This window comes from Apium graveolens, chromosome 1 (genome assembly GCF_009905375.1).
Source record: "Apium graveolens cultivar Ventura chromosome 1, ASM990537v1, whole genome shotgun sequence".
NCBI lineage: Eukaryota > Viridiplantae > Streptophyta > Magnoliopsida > Apiales > Apiaceae > Apium > Apium graveolens.
The window spans coordinates 10,187,988-10,208,068 of NC_133647.1; the positions used below are offsets into that span (position 1 = coordinate 10,187,988).

Here is a 20,081-nt window from a genome sequence, read left to right on the forward strand (position 1 = left end):
TTGGGTTTTCAATGGACTTGGCTTACCTTTCCCGCCTCCTGATTAAAACAAAAGATAAACTAATTGAATCAAAGATACATGTAACAGAGAGAAAGTAGCTGTTCCTTATCTTCTTAGCAGAATTATGGATAATTTGTAGGTTGATAAAATAGTTGCAATTTTTTACATAGAATATATAAAATATTTTAAATGATATTTTAAAATATTTAGGTCATGCTTATCTTTAATTTGAATAAAATTAAGTTTATAATAAACTATAAACCCCAAATATTATGTACACCTAGACTTCTCTTTCCTTCCACTTCTCCATATCGAGGTAAGCAGGTATTTAAGTGGTGAGAAATGGACTTATTTGCTTTCAATTAAGTGTTAATCCTAGTCTCTCTTCTCATTTTTCTCAGTGTTTGTAATTATTTCAACTACAGCTTGGAAGTAGCTAGTCTTGAAAAATTTAGTCATATTCTCTTGTTGGTAGTTAATTTAAATTATTTGCAAACACCTAGAATCGGGCTTGTTCTGTTACTAAAATTCTATTTGTAATAAAACTCGGCTATAATAATAACTGATTGAATAAATCCTAATCTTCCATATATTTGCACTGATCCTATGATCTATGACTGGTGTGTTTTTCGTGTGAATTCAGTAAATAAAGAGTTCTTAAACAGTTAAAATATACTCATTCCATGGATAGCTTTTAATATTCCGGCGTGTACAAAATAAACTTACACAGTTATACTAATTTATATTTATGACACTGGGATTTTAAAATTGTATGCTTCCAATAAATCTTACTGTATTAAGCAGGTGACCCTATGAAGATGGCAATGGTCAACATTGATAAGTCACTTCCTCGTGCAATCATTACTGAGAAAATGTCCACCAACCTTACTGCTTTGCTACCACTTCTGTCTGTAAGATCTACTATAAATCATCAAATCTTTAAATGTTAGGCTACTTCCATGTTTTTGGAAGTTCCGATATTAAAAATAAATTCATAGTGCAAGGGCGACAAATTTACTAGATCTAGAAATATTTGTTTTAGTGTGATACATATTCAAGTCGTGCACAACCATTTCTGTGTTATTATGAATCCAGTGTGCTGTGTAAGAATGTTAAAGTCATTTGAGTATGAAGTCAAATTCTTGCTAGTTTTTGAAACTATCTTTGTTTTGTACAGGTGATTCTTTCTTATTTCACCTCTTTTACATTTTACCTTACAGTCAATGTCTGATATCATACCAAAAGATACTCTTCTTTGGAAGTTGAAGCTTCTTAGGTCAGCTTCTTCCTACCGAAATTCACGTCTCCATGCCGTAACAGCTGAAGTATTAATTCTTGCAAGGTTTCTTTCTTCACAACTTGGGCCAATATATTCCTACATACTATCTGTTGGCCATTCATCTTTGCTAACTTTTTTGTTCTGGCAAGCTCTCATTTACAAAGCAAAGTATTCACGGTCCCAGATCGACCTCTCTATATATTTGGAGGCTATATCATTATCTTTAAATCTTTACTGCTAATTTTACGTTATCTGATTGCCGAGCAATTTTTATATTTTTTTTGGAAAGCTGATAATAATGGTGTGAAAATAGAATATCTTATGTTTTATGTTTAATTATTATCACATGCATGCATCCAGATGCTTAATTTGTATTTAAGGAGTACCATATTTTTGTACCTCAAGCTCTAGTTGACATAGGTGATGTTGGAAATCTCACTAACAAATATAGCAACATAGAAGCAAGTGAATAAAGAATTTAGCAAGTTTAGGCCAAGACCACAGTTAACAAAACAAAACATGCAGGTAAACAAAATCAGTAACTGAAATAACGAAGAGAGAAAGAAAGATGTACCCGAAACCATAGCTTTTAACAGTGACTGAAATAAAGGTTCACAGATACAAAATGCCAAGAAAATGATCACAGCTGAGTCACCAGGCCTTACTCGAAGCCCTGGCTGCTCTTGAAGAGAATATTGCCCCTACCGGCTGCGTTTGGGATGCGCACAATATCTCCACCAGGATAAAACAGCTCGGAGTTTATGTTAACAGCAGCAACAAAAGCTCCACTTCGACCAGCACCTCAGTCGCCGGAAAATATCAGCACTTCAGGACTTTTGGGAGAGAAATGCAGAGAGGTTGAAGAGAAGAGAAGAGAATGTAGTGTGTTGTACTTATTCATTCAGTTTAGCCTCTATTTATAGGAGAGGAAAAATGAAACTGTCAACACACTTAATGTCTGAATTAAACTGTTTCATTAATGAAAAAATCAAAACTGATCATATTTTGAATTTAAATTATTTGTAACAGCTTTTCACATTAACACCCACATTATTATCAGAACTTAAGTTAAGTTCTGATTTGATTCATCAGTACTTAAGTTTTGATTCTGATATCAGAACTTGTTAAGTTCTGATTTTATTCACCAGTTCTTAAGTTCTGATTCTGATATCAGAACTTGTTACTGATCAGATTATTTGCAGGTTCAATTTATTTAGACTAAGCCCACTAACAAAGTGACTTAGCCTATTTCAGTACCCAGCCCAATAATCCAGTCACCGATAAATAAATTCGAATTAAAATAATTCTCAAATAAATAAAATCCTCGCCCAGGTCGCCTCGCGTACGCGAGACGCCGAGACATTCGCCCAAATCGCCCTTCGACCCGACCCGGTGCGGTGCGGTGCGTGGCGTGGCGGGGCGGGGCGCGCGTGTGTGCGCGTGAAGCACACAACAACACAATGGACCATCACACACCTTAGTAGTTGTATACTACTCATGTGGGTAATACCATATAAAGCACACAACCCCCTTTATTTATTTCAATGTGGGACAAACATTCTCAAATTTTCCAAGCTTTTCCAAGCTACTTTCAACTCTCATTTCATATGGATTTCATTAAGAAAATTCTTAAAACCATACATGAAAATTTAAGTTCAAATATCATTGAACAATTTCCAATCATTAGATTTTAGGATTAACATCAAGAACATAATTAAATTAAGCTCTAAAATCCTAATTTTCTAACAATCCCCCACAAATCCATACAGAAATGCGATCAATTTCCCATCATGACTTGTTTTTCAGAGTCGGTACCCTTCCGGGTTTGAACCCTCCTAATTCCTCTACTTCAATGGCTATCAGACTCAGATGGAATATTTCACCTTGATTCTTAATCCGTTTAGTATAACCATATTCCATAGACGACGACAAGTCAAAGGTTATGGTGCCAATCTACGGCTTTGAGACATTAATGGTCATGTCTCGATCCTGTTCGTCGAATGCTTCAAGGATTAACCCTATGCTCTAATTGCAACCACACAATTATATTCGCTTAGCTGGGCATCTCCAGAGATATACTGCCTCTATCTCGTCAAATGACTTGATCCCATTCAGAGTTTTAACACTCTTACTTTTCTGGCAGTGTCAGTACCTTCTAGGTTTACAGGGGATAGACTCAGATACTATAGTATCATCTATGTAGCAAAGGTACTACCAACTCATCCTTACAGCTTGTTATTACCCATTGAATACACTTTGAGGGATCTCCTCTCATGTGTATTGGGTTCCCACTGTTGATGAATTATGATGGGTTGACAGTCCCATCCCCAACCTTGACTTAAGGACCACTGCAGGTTCCAATCCTTTAGTAAGAGGATCAGCTATATTATTCTGAGTTCCTATGAACTCTATAGCTATGATCCTATCAGTCACTAAACCCCTTATAGACTTGAGTCTAACTTGGATGTGTCTCTTAGTTTTAGCATTATGCTTTTTACTGCTAATCTTGTCGATAGTTGTTCGACTATCACAGTGAATAGCAATAGCGGTCTGCTTACTACAGGTATTGCAGACATAAGTCCGTGTAATCATTCAGCCTCCGTCCCTGTGGCATCAAGTGCACACAACTCAGCCTCAAAAGTAGACCGAGTAACTATAGTCTGTCTGCTTGACTTCCAGGATATTGCTCCACCAGCCAAGGTGAACACGTATCCAGTCACTCCATTGGAACCAGACTTCTTAGCTATCCAACTTGCATCACTGTACCCTTCAAGCACACCAGGAAATCTCCTGTAGTGTAAACTAAGGTACATTGTGCCTTTTAGATATCTAAGTACTCTATCAAGAGCATCCCAATGAGTTCGGTTTGGACAGCTTGTATATCTAGCCAATTTAGACACAGAATATGAAATATCTGGTCTAGTACAGTTAGCAAGATACTGCAAGCTCCCAATAATCTGAGAATACCTTAACTGAGACACAGGCACTCCTGAAGTATTCTTGACAAGGGTAACTTTCGAATCATAAGGTGTACTAGCGATTCTACACTGTGAATAACCATATTTCTCAAGTATAGATTTCTCTATATAATGAGATTGAGTCAAGGTTATTCCTTCAGTGGACTGAATCAATTTGATTCCAAGAATCACACTTGCCTCACCCATATCCTTCATTTCAAAATGCCTTTTCAAGAATTCTTTAGTCTCGTTAATAATCTCAATATTGGTTCCAAACAGTAAAATGTCATCCACATATAGGCACAAAATAACACACTCATTACCTTTAACTTTAGTGTAGACACACTTATCACTTTCATTAATCTTATAACTGAAAGGCAATATAGTTTCATCAAACTTTTTATGCCAATCTCTGGGAGCTTGTTTCAAGCCATAGATGGACTTGATCAACTTACATACTATCCTTTCATTGCCTGATACAACAAATCCATCAGGCTGATCCATATAAATCTCTTCCTCAAGTTCACCATGAAGAAAAGCCGTCTTTACATCCATCTGATGGATGATAAGACCATGGACTGAAGCCAATGCTATAAGCATTCGGATTGTTACCATTCTTGCAACCGGAGAGTATGTATCAAAATAATCAATTCCTTCCTTTTGCTTAAAACCCTTAGCTACCAGTCTAGCTTTGTACTTGTCTATTGAGCCGTCAGGGTTCAACTTCCTTTTAAAGACCCATTTGCACCCAATAGTAGAACACCCTGGAGGGAGATCAACCAACTCCCATGTTCCATTAGAAACAATAGAGTCAATTTCACTCTTGACAGCGCCCTTCCAGTGCCTTGACTCAGAAGAATCCATAGCTTGCCGGAAAGTTAAAGGTTCGTCCTCGATATTGTAAGTGATGAAATCACCTCCAAAATCCTTGACTACCTTTGCACGCTTACTTCTCCTTGGTTCCTCTAGTTCCTTAGGACTAGAGCTACTACTAGGTTCCGCCCCCACATTTGTCATCTTTTCCACATGATCAGGAATAGAACTTGATGTGTAAGAAGGATCTTCCTCAGAAGTCGTTTCAGGTATTCCAGTCTTCATAGGGTAGACATCCTCAAAGAATGTCGCATCTCGAAATTCAACTATCGTGTTTGCCACTATACCATCTATGTCAGATTTTAACACTAAAAATCTCATAGCTGTAGTGGTTTCAAGATAGCCCAGAAAGATACAGTCAACAGTCTTTGGACCTAGTTTCTTTCTCTTGTGTTCAGGAACAAGCACCTTAGCAAGACACCCCCACACACGAAGATACTTAAGACTAGTCATCCTGCCTTTCCATAACTCCAAGGGTGTTTTATCCATGTGTTTCAGAGGGACTCTATTCAAAATATGGCAAGCCGTATTTAGAGCCTCTCCCCACATGTATTTAGGCAACCCAGAGTTAATAAGCATACTATTAATCATATCTTTAAATGTTCTGTTCTTTCGCTCAGCAACCCCATTAGACTCAGGTGTGTATGGTGGAGTAACTTCATGAACTATACCATTGTTTGCACAAAATTCATTAAAAGCATTACTCGTATACTCACCACCTCTATCAGATCTCAACCTTTTAAGTAACTTACTAGTTTATTTTTCTACTTCAGTTTTATATATAATGAATTTACTAAGTGCTTCATCCTTATGTCTAAGTAAATAAATATAACAGTATCTACTACTATCATCTATAAAAGTAATGAAGTATCTAAACTGGTCCTTGGTCAACATACCACCAAATTCACAAATATCAGTGTGTACTAAATCTAACAAGTCTGAATCCCTAACAACGTTATGAAAAGGTTTCCTTATTTGTTTAGCAGACACACATACTTGAAATTTAGAATTCTTTTCTATGGTATATTTTGGAATCAACTCTAAGTTCATCATGTTCTTAAGAGCACCAAAGTTTAAATGACCTAGTCTAGCATGCCATATATTTGAGGATTCAATACAGTTAACAGTAGGAATAACATTATTATTTAAATTTCCCAAAACGGGATCCGCATTAATAACAAATAAACCATTTGACAAGTAACCCTTGCCAAAGAATGTACCAGTGTGAATAAGAACTACTTTATTACACTTGAACGAAATTTCAAAACCACTAGAAACTAAACAGCTTCCACTTATTATATTTCTACGCATGTTGGGAACATGATGCACTCTCGTCAGACATAGAATACGTCCTGAAGGGAACTTCAGATCCACATTTCCAACTCCGGCAACACTAGCATTCCCCATCTTCACAGTCAGGCTATGACTCTGTTGATAAGATACAAATAAACTAATATCAGCACAAATATGTACATTAGCTCCAGTATCTATCAACCATTCATTTGACAGATAGGTAGAAAATATTACAGGGTTGTAGGAAACATACCGGTCAACGTCAGTTTCAGAAGCCGTAGCCTCACCAACAACCATGTTCACTACAGGCCCACTTGCGGTTCCAAGCACAACATTTGTTTGCGCTACCTCGGTTTTCTTCGCTTTCTTCGTAGGGCAGTCCTTACTCCAGTGCCCAACCTGCCCACAAGACCAGCATGGTTTGTTTGCCTTGGATTTCTTAGCCTTGTCCTTGTCACTCTTAGGTTTATTACTATTAGATTTCTTAGCAAACGCCTTCCTCTTTTGTCCTACAGTTGCTATGTTTACCTTCGAGGTACCGTGTTCAGTTGGCATCACATGTCCCTGTTTGGACTTGTGTTGTTCTTGCACCGAGATGTCCAGCATAAGGTTGGTCCAGGTGATCTCTCCTTTCTGTCTTTTCAGGGAGAGAGAGAACTCTTCCCAATACTTCGGGAGTTTTTCAATCACACTCATCACCTTGAACTTCTCCGGGAGATTCATTCCAGACTCCTTCAAAGCATGCACTATCATCTCGAACTCATGCACCTGCTCAGTCATGGACTTATTGTCCACCAGCTTGAACTCGAGGAACCTTGCCACAGAATACTTTTCTAGACCTTGTGAGTCAGTATTATGTGTCTGGTCCAGCTTCTCCCATAAGAGTTTTGCAGAGTAGGCATCAGAAGAATAGACATCAAACAAAGTGTTTGTTAGTGCCGCCAGAATGGATGCCCTAGCCACTCCATCCTTCTCAGCCCACTTCGCAAAAGCCTTAACTGTGTCAGCCTTCTCTTGATCCACTACTGGTTTCTCATATTCCACAACCGGCCACAGACCCTTTATAGTCAGCCACAACTTCATTCTTTTCTGCCAGCGAGAAAAGCCAATGCCACCATTGAATTTCTCCGATAAACCGGTTAGTTCAACAGCCTGTGGGAAACTATAGGTGGTCCAATCAATGGCCCCAGCAGTTGCACCCGAACTGCTACCACCACCAACGATAACCTCACTTTCGTTAACCATTATGCTAAATTCAATATAACTAATATTCTATTCAAGAATGTTGGAAATCTCACTAACAAATATAGCAACATAGAAGCAAGTGAATAAAGAATTTAGCAAGTTTAGGCCAAGACCACAGTTAACAAAACAAAACATGCAGGTAAACAAAATCAGTAACTGAAATAACGAAGAGAGAAAGAAAGATGTACCCGAAACCATAGCTTTTAACAGTGACTGAAATAAAGGTTCACAGATACAAAATGCCAAGAAAATGATCACAGCTGAGTCACCAGGCCTTGCTCGAAGTCCTGGCTGCTCTTGAAGAGAATATTGCCCCTACCGGCTGCGTTTGGGATGCGCACAATATCTCCACCAGGATAAAACAGCTCGGAGTTTATGTTAACAGCAGCAACAAAAGCTCCACTTCGACCAGCACCTCAGTCGCCGAAAAATATCAGCACTTCAGGACTTTTGGGAGAGAAATGCAGAGAGGTTGAAGAGAAGAGAAGAGAATGTAGTGTGTTGTACTTATTCATTCAGTTTAGCCTCTATTTATAGGAGAGGAAAAATGAAACTGTCAACACACTTAATGTATGAATTAAACTGCTTCATTAATGAAAAAATCAAAACTGATCAGATTTTGAATTTAAATTATTTGTAACAGCTTTTCACATTAACACCCACATTATTATCAGAACTTAAGTTAAGTTCTGATTTGATTCATCAGTACTTAAGTTTTGATTCTGATATCAGAACTTGTTAAGTTCTGATTTTATTCTCCAGTTCTTAAGTTCTGATTCTGATATCAGAACTTGTTACAGATCAGATTATTTGCAGGTTCAATGTATTTAGACTATGCCCACTAACAAAGTGACTTAGCCTATTTCAGTACCCAGCCCAATAATCCAGTCACCGATAAATAAATTCGAATTAAAATAATTATCAAATAAATAAAATCCTCGCCCAGGTCGCCTCGCGTACGCGAGACGCCGAGACATTCGCCCAAATCGCCCTTCGACCCGATGCGGTGCGTGGCGTGGCGGGGCGCGCGTGTATGCGAGTGAAGCACACAACAACACAATGGACCATCACACACCTTAGTAGTTGTATACTAGTCATGTGGGTAATACCATATAAAGCACACAACCCCCTTTATTTATTTCAATGTGGGACAAACATTCTCAAATTTTCCAAGCTTTTCCAAGCTACTTTCAACTCTCATTTCATATGGATTTCATTAAGAAAATTCTTAAAACCATACATGAAAATTGAAGTTCAAATATCATTGAACAATTTCCAATCATTCGATTTTAGGATTAACATCAAGAACATAATTAAATTAAGCTCTAAAATCCTAATTTTCTAACAGGTGACACTTCCCGAGTCTATGTAGGTCGAATATTGTTATCAAACTCAGAAATGGAGAATGGTTGAGGGGAAATGGAGAATTCTCAATGATTTTTTTTTGAAGTTATCAATCCCTGGTCATGATCTAGGAATGATGAATTTATCCCTTTTTTTTTAACCGAAGCAATAAGCAACAAAGATAAATTTTAGGAATTAATTTTTTTGCTAGTAGTACGATAGCTACAAACAAGTAGGAAACAAAATATTGGGGCAATTAAATGATAATATACACCTGAAAATAGCAGACAAGGAAGGAAAAACTTGACTAAGTTCACCGATCACCTTAGTCTTAAGTTACACAAGTATTTTTCTATGTCAGAACCTTTTACTGTGGCATAAGATTCCTTAGCAAGGAACTTGTTCTATGTGGTTGAAGTAGTTGCAAGAGACTCAGTTTAGGAAACAGATGACTATCTACAAGAACAAGCCTGGCAGTTACCCTTTACTCTTTGTAATAAGAGGTTGAGGATTTAAGCCTATCGACTTTGCAAGTCCTCTAGATTCGTAACCAATGCGGAATGTGCAATACCAGTTGAGCGCCTAGTCTCTTCAAAATCAGCCACATTAAGAAATCAGTGGTATCCAAAAGGCTGAACCAAAGGTGCTAAACATACTTATCAAATTGATACAAATTCAAAGATAAATGAACTGAAACAGTACGTCGAATACCCAAAGCCTAGTAAACTGACAATCTTTTTTTCCCAATTGTTTTTGCACCTTAGCAAGGCACTTATCTGTTGCAAACAAGAGTTTAAGAATCCTATTTTTTATCTATATTTGTGAATACTAGAAGATGATAGAAATAGAATCCTTAAGATCTTTTGTTTTTTTTGTAGCCTGTGCATGTTAGCAGAAGTGTACATGTCTGTGTTTTTTATGCCAAATCAAATTACTTGTTGATTAGAGCATTTGGAGGGCTTCTGGCTTTTATGCGGTTTTAAACATATTCATTTGTTATTGTGTTGCATGTTGCTTCCATATTACTGTTTCATATGTGAATTTCATTGTAATTGAAAAATATGGAAATCAAAAATGAAAAAATATGTTTACTGTTATCTTTTATCATGGTATTTAATGGTTATGAACCTTACATATCACAGTTACTTGTCTTATCTAGTAGTACTGCCAGCTAGCTAATAAAGGGTGTATTGGACATTTTATATTACCGTTAGTTGATGCTCTCTCTCTCACTATTTTGTCATATAATGTGAATGACCGGGGAGAATAGATCTAGGTTGATACTTTTATGTTTGTGTGTAGAAAGCTGTGGTTGAGCCTTTTTAGTCAAGAACTTTTCCTTCTGTCATCTTCATTCTCTGCATTCATAATTAATCATTCTGGTATCAGAGCATTGAGTGCAGAATATTCATTCTTCTTGTCTAGCTTAAGGTCCAGCATATCACAAACTTTATCACCTCTGTTTGCACCAGACACAGATCTGAGCCTTATTTTTTGAATCTATGGCCACTGTAGGTCGATTCACATTTACGGATATGCAAAATCCGTTATTCTTACATCCATCTGATGGACCTTTATCCATAAGTGTTGAAAAACTGCAAGGTGCGGGTGATTACAGAAGCTGGAAACGATTGTTTGAGATTCAACTTTCCGCTAAACGAAAGCTGGGTTTTGTTCATGGAACAGTGGAACGAAGCACAACAGATGACACCTTGAAGCAGCAGTGGGACACCTGTAACGATTTGGTAATCTCTTGGCTACTTAATAATGTATGTGATAGTATCAAAAAGTCTATTCTTTTTATCACTTCTGCTCATGAGATCTGGAAGCAATTAGAAAAAAGGTTTCAACTTAGTAATGGCTCTAGAAAATACAAACTAAATAGAGATATGTTCAACCTTAAAAAAGGTAAAATGAAAATCAATGAGTATTTTACAAGTCTTAGTAGTCTTTGGGAAGAGATAGAGTCTATGAATTTATTGCCTGCTGTTACTACAGTTAGTCCCGAAATTACTGCTTCGTTGAATGCTATTAATACACAAAGAGAAGAGGCCAAACTCTTTGTGTTTTTGAATGGTCTTGATGAAGCCTATGGTCCTTTAAGAAGCCAATTATTGATGCAAATACCACTCCCAAATATAGAAGTTGCCTGTGCATTTATCCAGCAAGAAGAATCCCAAAGGGATGTGTTAAATGGTTCTCTGGATGATGTTGAGTATGCTGCTATGTATAGCAAGTCTAATACAGACTCAAGGCCCCCTGTTTGTTCTCATTGTGGAGGCAAAGGCCACTTCAGTGACAGATGTTGGACTGTAATCGGGTACCCAAAGTGGCTTAAAGCATAAAAGACCCAATGTAAGAAATGTCTCTGCACCTAGCTCATCCAGATGGACCAACAATAGAACTCAACAAAGACCTGCAGCCAACAATGTCAGCCTCACCAGCCCTGGCTCATCACAGGAAATTCATTTCACTTCTCAGCAGTTGGAACATCTGTTGAAAATCTTTCCAAGTAACACTGTGCAACAGCTGAAAGGTTCAGAAACTGATGAGGAACTGGAAGCATGCTTCTCTGGTATGGTGACTTGCCACAAGGATAAAGTACACAGCTCTCTTGCCACATGGATAATTGATTCAGGGGCGAGTGCACATGACATCATCTAGTCAGCATTTGTCTAATCTGAGACCAGTTGCTTCACACCTGATAATAAACCTACCTACTGGAGATGGCTCTCAGATTACTCATATGGGAGATGCTGTGTTACCAAATGGACTTATCCTCAAAAATGTTCTGGTTGTCCCTCAGTTCAAGCACAACTTACTATCCATCCACACTCTAGCAAGGGATAATAATTGTCAGGTGCAATTCAGCACTAATGGCTGTGAAATTATTGACTCTGCAACAAAAAGGATTCAAGCTATGGGAACACTATCTGGAGGTCTGTATTATCTTCAGAACAATACTGCAATGGCAAACACCTGTAGCCAGGGGGAGCAAGTACCAACAAAGACATCAACTGGCCAAAGCCTTGAATTTCAAAAGTGGCATCTAAGACTTGGACATGCAGCAGCTACAACAATGCAACACATAGAAGCCATCAAGAAATGTATTACTAAATTTGAGGTATGCATTACTTGTCCAATGGCTAAGTTTACTAAACTTCCATATACTCTCAGTGATTCTCGTGTTGTATTACCATTTGATTTAATACATATTGATACCTGGGGTCCCTATAAGGTCTGTACTAGAGGTCATTACAAATATTTCTTGACTATCGTGGATGATAACTCTAGGTTTACATGGTTGTTCCTTATGAAAAACTAATCAGATTACCTATCTTGTGTCAAAACCTTTTACAACCATGTTCAAACTCAATTTAAAGCTTCAATAAAATCTATTCGATCTGACAATGCACCAGAGTTTGCAGACTCTTTATGCAGTCAATTTTATTCTTCTTTAAGCATATTTCATCAGAAATCATGTGTCAATCGACCTCAACAAAATGCTCGGGTCGAGAGAAAACATAGACAAATTCTTGAGATTGCTAGATACCTTAAATTTCAATCTGGTCTGTCATTGATGTATTAGGGAGAGTTTGTTATGACTGCAGCATACTTGATAAATAGACTACCTACCCAGGCCTTGAAACACAAAATCCCATATGAAATTTTGTACAATGAGCCAGTAGCATATGATAATTTGAGGGCATTTGGATGTTTATCTCTTGCTTCAAACCCAAACCATAACTCTGATAAATTTGAGGTCAGATCTGTACCATGTATAATGGTGGGATATCCTATCAACCAGAAAGGTTATAGGCTATTAAACCTTTCTAATATGCAGATATTTGTAACAAGGGATGCTCTATTTCATGAGAGCATTTTTCCCTTAAATCCCAACACACCCAAACCTTACCTGCTACCAAACCCCTGTGTCTTGCCAACTGCTACCACCCACATTGAATCAGATGATATTTTTGTACATGAATCTGATGATCATGTTACCTATACTGCGGATTCTTTTACACCTGACATCCCAAATTCATCAACTAATCCTGATACACCACCTCCAGTTCTCAGAAAATCAACCAAAAACACCAAACAACCATCCTGGCTTCAACAATATGTCCACACCTTACCTGATAAAGCCAATATTGCACAAATTGCAGACCATTTCATTCACCCTCAGTTTCTGTGTTTCTTAGCTTCTTTGACATCCACTGCTGACCCTACAACCTCTAAACAAGCTGTTCAATCTATTCCTTGGGTAGAAGCCATGAATAAGGAATTGACAGCCCTTGAAGATAATGGCACCTGGGAAATCACTACTCTACCTCCAAATAAAAAGGCTATTGGGTGTAAATGGATTTTTAAGACAAAATACAATCCAGATGGGACTGTTGAAAGACACAAGGCCAGATTAGTCGTATTGGGCTGCAAACAGGTATATGGAGTGGATTATATGGACACATTTGCACCTGTGGCTAAATTAACCACAGTAAGGACTCTGTTAGCAGTTACTGCCATACAAGATTGGATCACAATCCAAATAGATGTCACCAATGCATTTCTGCGTGGTGACCTCCATGATACTGTATTCATGAAACTGCCTCAAGGTTATACAGGGATGGGAAGCAGGATCACATTGTATCAGTCTGAAATTCAACGTTCTGTTTTGGTCTGCAGATTGATTAAATCACTATATGGTCTGAAACACAGCCCCAGATTATAGTTCACCAAGCTATCTAAGAAGCTGATTGCTCTCGGATATGTCCAGTCAAAGACTGATTATAGTCTCTTTAGAAATCTGATGGGAGAATTGATCACTCTGGTTTTGGTCTATGTAGATGACCTTCTGATATCAGGCAATTCACCTACAGCAATATCAGATCTCAAGCTCCTTCTCTCCACTTCCTTTCACTTGAAAGATTTGGGCAATGTGAGGTATTTATTAGGCATTGAAATTGATAAAACTAATGCTGGTTATTTCCTGTCTCAGAAAAAAATACACACTTGACCTGCTACAAGAATTTGGTATGATGTCAACCACACCTGTGAAGATACCAATGGATATCCACCTGAAACTTGATCCCACTAAAGGTGATGTCCTACCAGATCCACACCCCTGCCAACGTTTACTAGGAAAGCTCATTTATTTGACAGTCACCAGGCCCGACATCATATTTTCAGTTCATGTCTTGAGCCAATACATGCACCAGCCTACTAATGTGCATATGCAAGCTGCAAAACACGTGCTTAGATATCTGGTGGCCAACCCTGCACAAGGTATTCTCTTAACCAACTCTTCTGCTGCACAGATTCAAGCTTACTGTGATAGTGATTGGGCCAGTTGCCCAGCCACTCGGAGATCAACTTCAGGATTCTGTATACTACCGGGCAATTCTCCAATTTCATGGAAATCAAAGAAGTAAAGTGTAGTTGCTCGTTCGACTGCAGAAGCAGAATACCGTGCAATGGCACTCACTGCATGTGAAATTACCTGGCTAGCTGCCCTCTTCAAAGATATGGGATTAAAGGATCTTCCTCCGGCAATGCTAAAATGCGATAACATGGCTGCCATTTCTATAGCAGCTAACTCAGTTCTACACGAGAGGACAAAACACGTCAAAATCGACTGCCATTTCATACGGGAAAAGATAAATTCTGGATCCATAAACACACACTATATGCCTTCTCACTCCCAGCTCGCAGATATTATGACGAAGACACTTCCAGTCAAGCAACACCATAAACTCCTTACCAAGCTTGGAGCTTCAGGTTCACCATCAGCACCGCTTGAGGGGGAGTAATGAAGCCCATATTATTTTGCTCTATTATTAGCTCATCACAGTATCAGTACATGGAGTCACCTTTGTCTCATTCCTTTTACTTGTCTTATCTAGTAGTACTGCCAGCTAACTAATAAAGGGTGTATTGGACATTTTATATTACCGTTAGTAGATGCTCTCTCTCACTATTTTGTCATATAATGTGAATGATTGGGGATAATAGATCTAGGTTGATACTTTTATGTTTGTGTGTAGAAAGCTGTGGTTCAGCCTTTTTATTCAAGAACTTTTCCTTCTGTCATCTTTATTCTCTGCATTTATAATTAATCATTAAGAGAGAATTAGGAGAATAAAAAAATCTCATGTTCTGTTGATAAATTGTAACTGAGAACTAATTATGCTTTAATACTTCAGTGGCAATGATAACATGCTTCCCAGTAAAGATGAAGCACAAAGGCTTTCAACTTCCTTGAGGAACTCCAAAATTTGTTACTTCAAAGACAATGGACATACTGTTTTATTGGTAGGAAATCTTTATGTTCTCTTTTACATGTTCCCTCTCTTGTTATTACTGGAGTAAAAAATATAAATGATCTCATACATCTCATTTATTCTGTGCAGGAAGATGATGTCAATTTGTTGACTATTATCAAAGGCACTCCAAATATCGTCGTTCACGGAAACATGATTTTATTAAGAATTTTATACCTCCTAGCATGTCAGAATACAAGAAGGCGGTTGAAACATACGGGTAAATATTTTAGAATTTGCATTATGATTAAATTTAGTATTTTTGTTTTTAACTTCATTAACAATTTAGAATGCTTATGATTTTTCTGTTCCTAAATAATTTCAAGTTCTGTTAAACATGGGTATATGGCTAAGAAGTGAGGATACTACCGTAAATATGATAATATGGGATTTAGGTTTGGAGTAGGGTGTATGCGTTTTCAGTTTTGGGATAAAAGTCGAACCAAACCGCGAAAAGCGGTTTTTGAAAATTATCATCTAAATAACCCCGTCAATTGCGGTTGCGAATTTGCGATTATTGCGGATCGATTTGTGCTTCAACCACTTATTATAACATAAATAATAATTTGCCAAAAGAAATAAATTTGAAACATTAATAAATTTAAGTTTAAGGTACTTGATATGTTTACATTTTAAAATAAAATATGAACTAATGCTCAGTGCGTAGTAAGGATACTAAAAATATAATAAAATACGCACCGTATGCAGAAATTAGAAACATGAAAATTAAGTTGCAAATTTTGCATCTTAGCAACTAAGGTGAAACTACTTTAGTACGAATAAATATAAACTTAATTATTAAAGAAAGTCAATTAATCTTAAAATATTAAAGAATTTTTTAAATAATAAATATGTTTATTTATTAATTTATATGATATCAAGTATATTTTTGAAAATATATCTTATTATAAATATATGTCGCGGTTTGCGGTTCGAATTTTGCAATTTTTAAAATTTTAAAACTGCATCCAAACCGCGAATAAGCGATTGTTAAAATTTAAATCCGCAACCAACCAACATTTCGCGATTATCCGTAAAATACGGTTCGGTTGCGAGCGGTTCATCTTTGCAGTCCTAGTTTGGAGGATACAACATATGTATAAATCATAAATATAAATTTGATGTGGTGAATGCTAAAATCCATTAATAAAATTAAAAAACTTAATGCAAACTGAATCAAATGCATAACTTAATCATCTAGGACACAAGAATTAAAGTTGGAGTCATCATTTTTGTAGGAGTGAATCTAGACATCAAAACGATTTTTTTGTCTGGCTAATTAATATTAATAGTTTTCTTTCATTAAATTAGTTAATAACCAATTTTGAAATGATTTCTGATTAAGCTTGTGATTGGGCGAGTATCCAAGTACTCCATACAGGGGTGCTTGTTATTGCACAAGTATTGAAGTACTCTATATAGGAGTGGATTGGGTACACCAAGCCCCACTGCTTCCTAGGTATATGATGTATCAATCTTCAACTTTACTGGTTGATATATACATGTTGTTGATTGAAATGGTCCACCACTAAAATTCTACTTTCAAACATGTTATAATATTGCTCTCTTTCTTCAGTGGTGGCTAATTATAAAATTCTGGATTTAATGAAATGTAGGTCATATCGTTATTATGTTAGTCCAGTAATGCTCTCAACTATGCCAGATGGAAAAATTGTGAGAGGCCTCGCTGGGGTTCCAAGTGAAGGCCCTGTGTTATTAGTTAGTTATCATATGCTGATGGGAACAGAACTTGTTCCTCTTGCTTTAGAATTCTTGAAAATAAGCAAAGTCACATTTTGTGTTATATTATAATCTTGTTTTGGCCATCTGTGATTTGTAGGGTGAGGTGTATAAGTTGTTTTGGCCTGATCTACCAGAATTTGTTAGAATGGCAGCTAAATTTGGGATAACCATTGTTCCATTTGGAGTAGTTGGAGAGGATGACATAGCTGAAGTAAGCACCTGCCTTTGTCTCTTTTAATTAGTCACCCACAAGAGACCCTAATAATTTTCGATACACACCGGCAAATGTTACTTATAAAGATTATAGCCAGTATGCTATACATACATATTGTAAATGTAAATGCGCAAAGTGTCTGAATACCTCTCTTAATAGTTCGTCAACAATGTAGTCATTCAATTTGGGGAAGATATAGTTGATGCTTGTCTCTTCTAATTTATAATTTTTGTTGCTAGCTAACCCTTTTATATTGTACAATTTGCAGGTAGTACTCGATTATAATGACTATATGAGAATTCTTGTCATCAGTGACCTTATAAAAAAATCTAATGACGAGGGTATAAGGTTAAGGTGAGTGGTGAATTACGTTGTATTTCTCCTATTTTCTTTTTTAACAACTGGCGCTCAATCGTGCTACATTGTCGTGCTACATTGTCGATACCCTCCTATTTGTAACTCTGTGGACATCCTTTTTTCTTGCAGGACTGATATGGGGGGCGAGATAGCAAATTAAGATCTTTACTTTCCTGGCCTTCTTCCAAAGATTCCTGGACGCTTTTACTTTTTGTTTGGCAAGCCAATAGAAACCAAAGGGCAGGAAAGTGTGCTGAAAAACCGAGTATCATCGAACGAGTTGTATTTGCAGATAAAGTCTGAGGTAGAAGACAACATAGCTTATTTGCTTAAGAAAAGAAAGGAGGATCCTTATCGAAATATTGTTGACAGGACTATATACAGAGCATTTGATACGTCAATAGATGAAGCACCATCATTTGAAGTCTGATTCTTGTATAGATGAAGCACTATGATTTGAACATTGATAGGTAGATAGTTGTATAGATGAGGAACTATCATTTGAACTTGAATACATTTCAGAATGCAAATCTATAGTATATTTTCCAAAGTTGTATATGTTCCTCTGTATCAGCTACCAAACTCTGAATTAATTAGTATCTCAAATTCTCAATAGGAGATAGATAATTTCATTCTGCAGGTAGCATGCTGCACTGAAGTTGTAGCTTTGATGCATATGTAAACATTTGATATTAAGCATATGAAGCTGTGCAAAAAAGAAAGAGAGGATATGGGAAAGCAAACTGTTTGATTCAAATTACTGCAATCTTATGAGTTTGTTACACTACATGCTTGTTCTTTTATGCACTATAGTCCATATATCCATAACAAACTATTAAATGATTCAGACAAGTACTCTTAAGACCATTACACTTGTCATTCTTAACATACTAAATAAGACAAAAGAGAATAGTACACTGCAGTAACAATGAGAAAACTATTCCTGCTTTATTCCAGCAAACTTGGTAAAATAACTTGGTTTTAGGGTGCTGCATGGGACTGTATGCCTTCTTCTCCTTCAATACTCCCCCTCAAGATGGGTGTAGGTGCAACTGGAACTCCAATCTTGTGCAAAAGATAGTTATGTTGCTTCGCTGTCAAGGGCTTTGTCATGATATCTGCAAGTTGCTGATGCGAAGGAATGTGAACAGTAGTAACAGAACCATCTGCAATTTTATCACGAATGTAGTGACAATCGAGCTCGATGTGCTTTGTTCGTTCATGTAACACAGGATTCGCAGCAATGGACAACGCAGCTTGATTGTCACTCTTTAGAACAGTGGGAGGTAAAGTTGAAAGACCCAGATCTTTGAGCAAGCCTGTCAACCAAGTAATTTCACAACAAGTTAAGGCCATAGCTCGATATTCCGCTTCAGCCGTGGACCGAGCAACAACAGATTGTTTCTTAGTTTTCCACGAGATAGGAGAGGTACCAAGCAAAACACAGTAGCCAGTAGTGGATTTACGTGTGGTTAGGCAACTAGCCCAATCACTATCACAATATGCCGTTAGTTGAGCTACAGAAGTAGAGGCTAGAAGTATGCCTTGGCCAGGATTAAGGAGTAAATAGCGAAGCACATGCTTTGCAGCTTGCATGTGGACATTAATGGGATGTATGTTGCATGAATTGTGCAAGGTTGTGCACTGGAAAGCTCAAGTCAAGTCGAGTGAGAGTAAGGTAAATCAATTTACCCAGAAGCTATTGAAATGGATGAGGATCTGGAAGGATGGTTCCTTTATCTGGAGTAAGTTTGAAATGAGAATCCATAGGTAATTTCAGAGGAGTAGCATTGAGCATCTTAAATTCTTCCAAGGGATCAAGCACATATTTCTTTTGTGAGATAAAAAATCCATTTGTTGTCCTATCGATTTCGAGACCCAAGAAATATGTGACAGAACCTAAGTCCTTCATATGAAATGTACTACACAACACAGACTTTAAGCTGGTAATAGAAGTATCACAGTTCACGCTTATCAAAAGATCATCAACATATATTAAAATAAGAGTTATAGAGGTAGGTGAGACCTTGGTGTATAGGCTGTAATCAGCCTTGGAGTGAGTAAAACCAACAGCCAAGAGAGTCTCTGACAACTTGTCAAACCATTCACATGGTGCCTGTCGCAAGCCGTATAAAGCTTTAATCAGTCGACATACCAACGTAGTTGATGATTGTGCATGTATCTCACCCAGATTATGTGAAATTCGACTCCCAAGTTCAGAGTAACCTTGTGGAAACTTCATATACACTATTTCATTCAATGTTCCATGTAAGAATGCATCGGAAACATCCATGTGAATAACATCCCAGTCCATCATAGCTGCAATAGCCAACACAGCTCGCATTGTTGACATTTTTGCAACAGGAGCGAAAGTTTCCAAGTAATCGATTCCATAGGTTTGCTTGTTTCCTAAAACAACTAACCGTGCTTTATATTTGTCCACAGACCCATCAGGT

At 37.3% G+C, this 20,081-nt stretch overlaps 1 pseudogene; it reads left to right on the forward strand.

The window, feature by feature from the left end:
* Window positions 1-613: 613 nt before the first annotated feature.
* On the forward strand, window positions 614-18,365 carry LOC141708046 (phytyl ester synthase 1, chloroplastic-like; annotated as a pseudogene).
* Window positions 18,366-20,081: the final 1,716 nt, after the last annotated feature.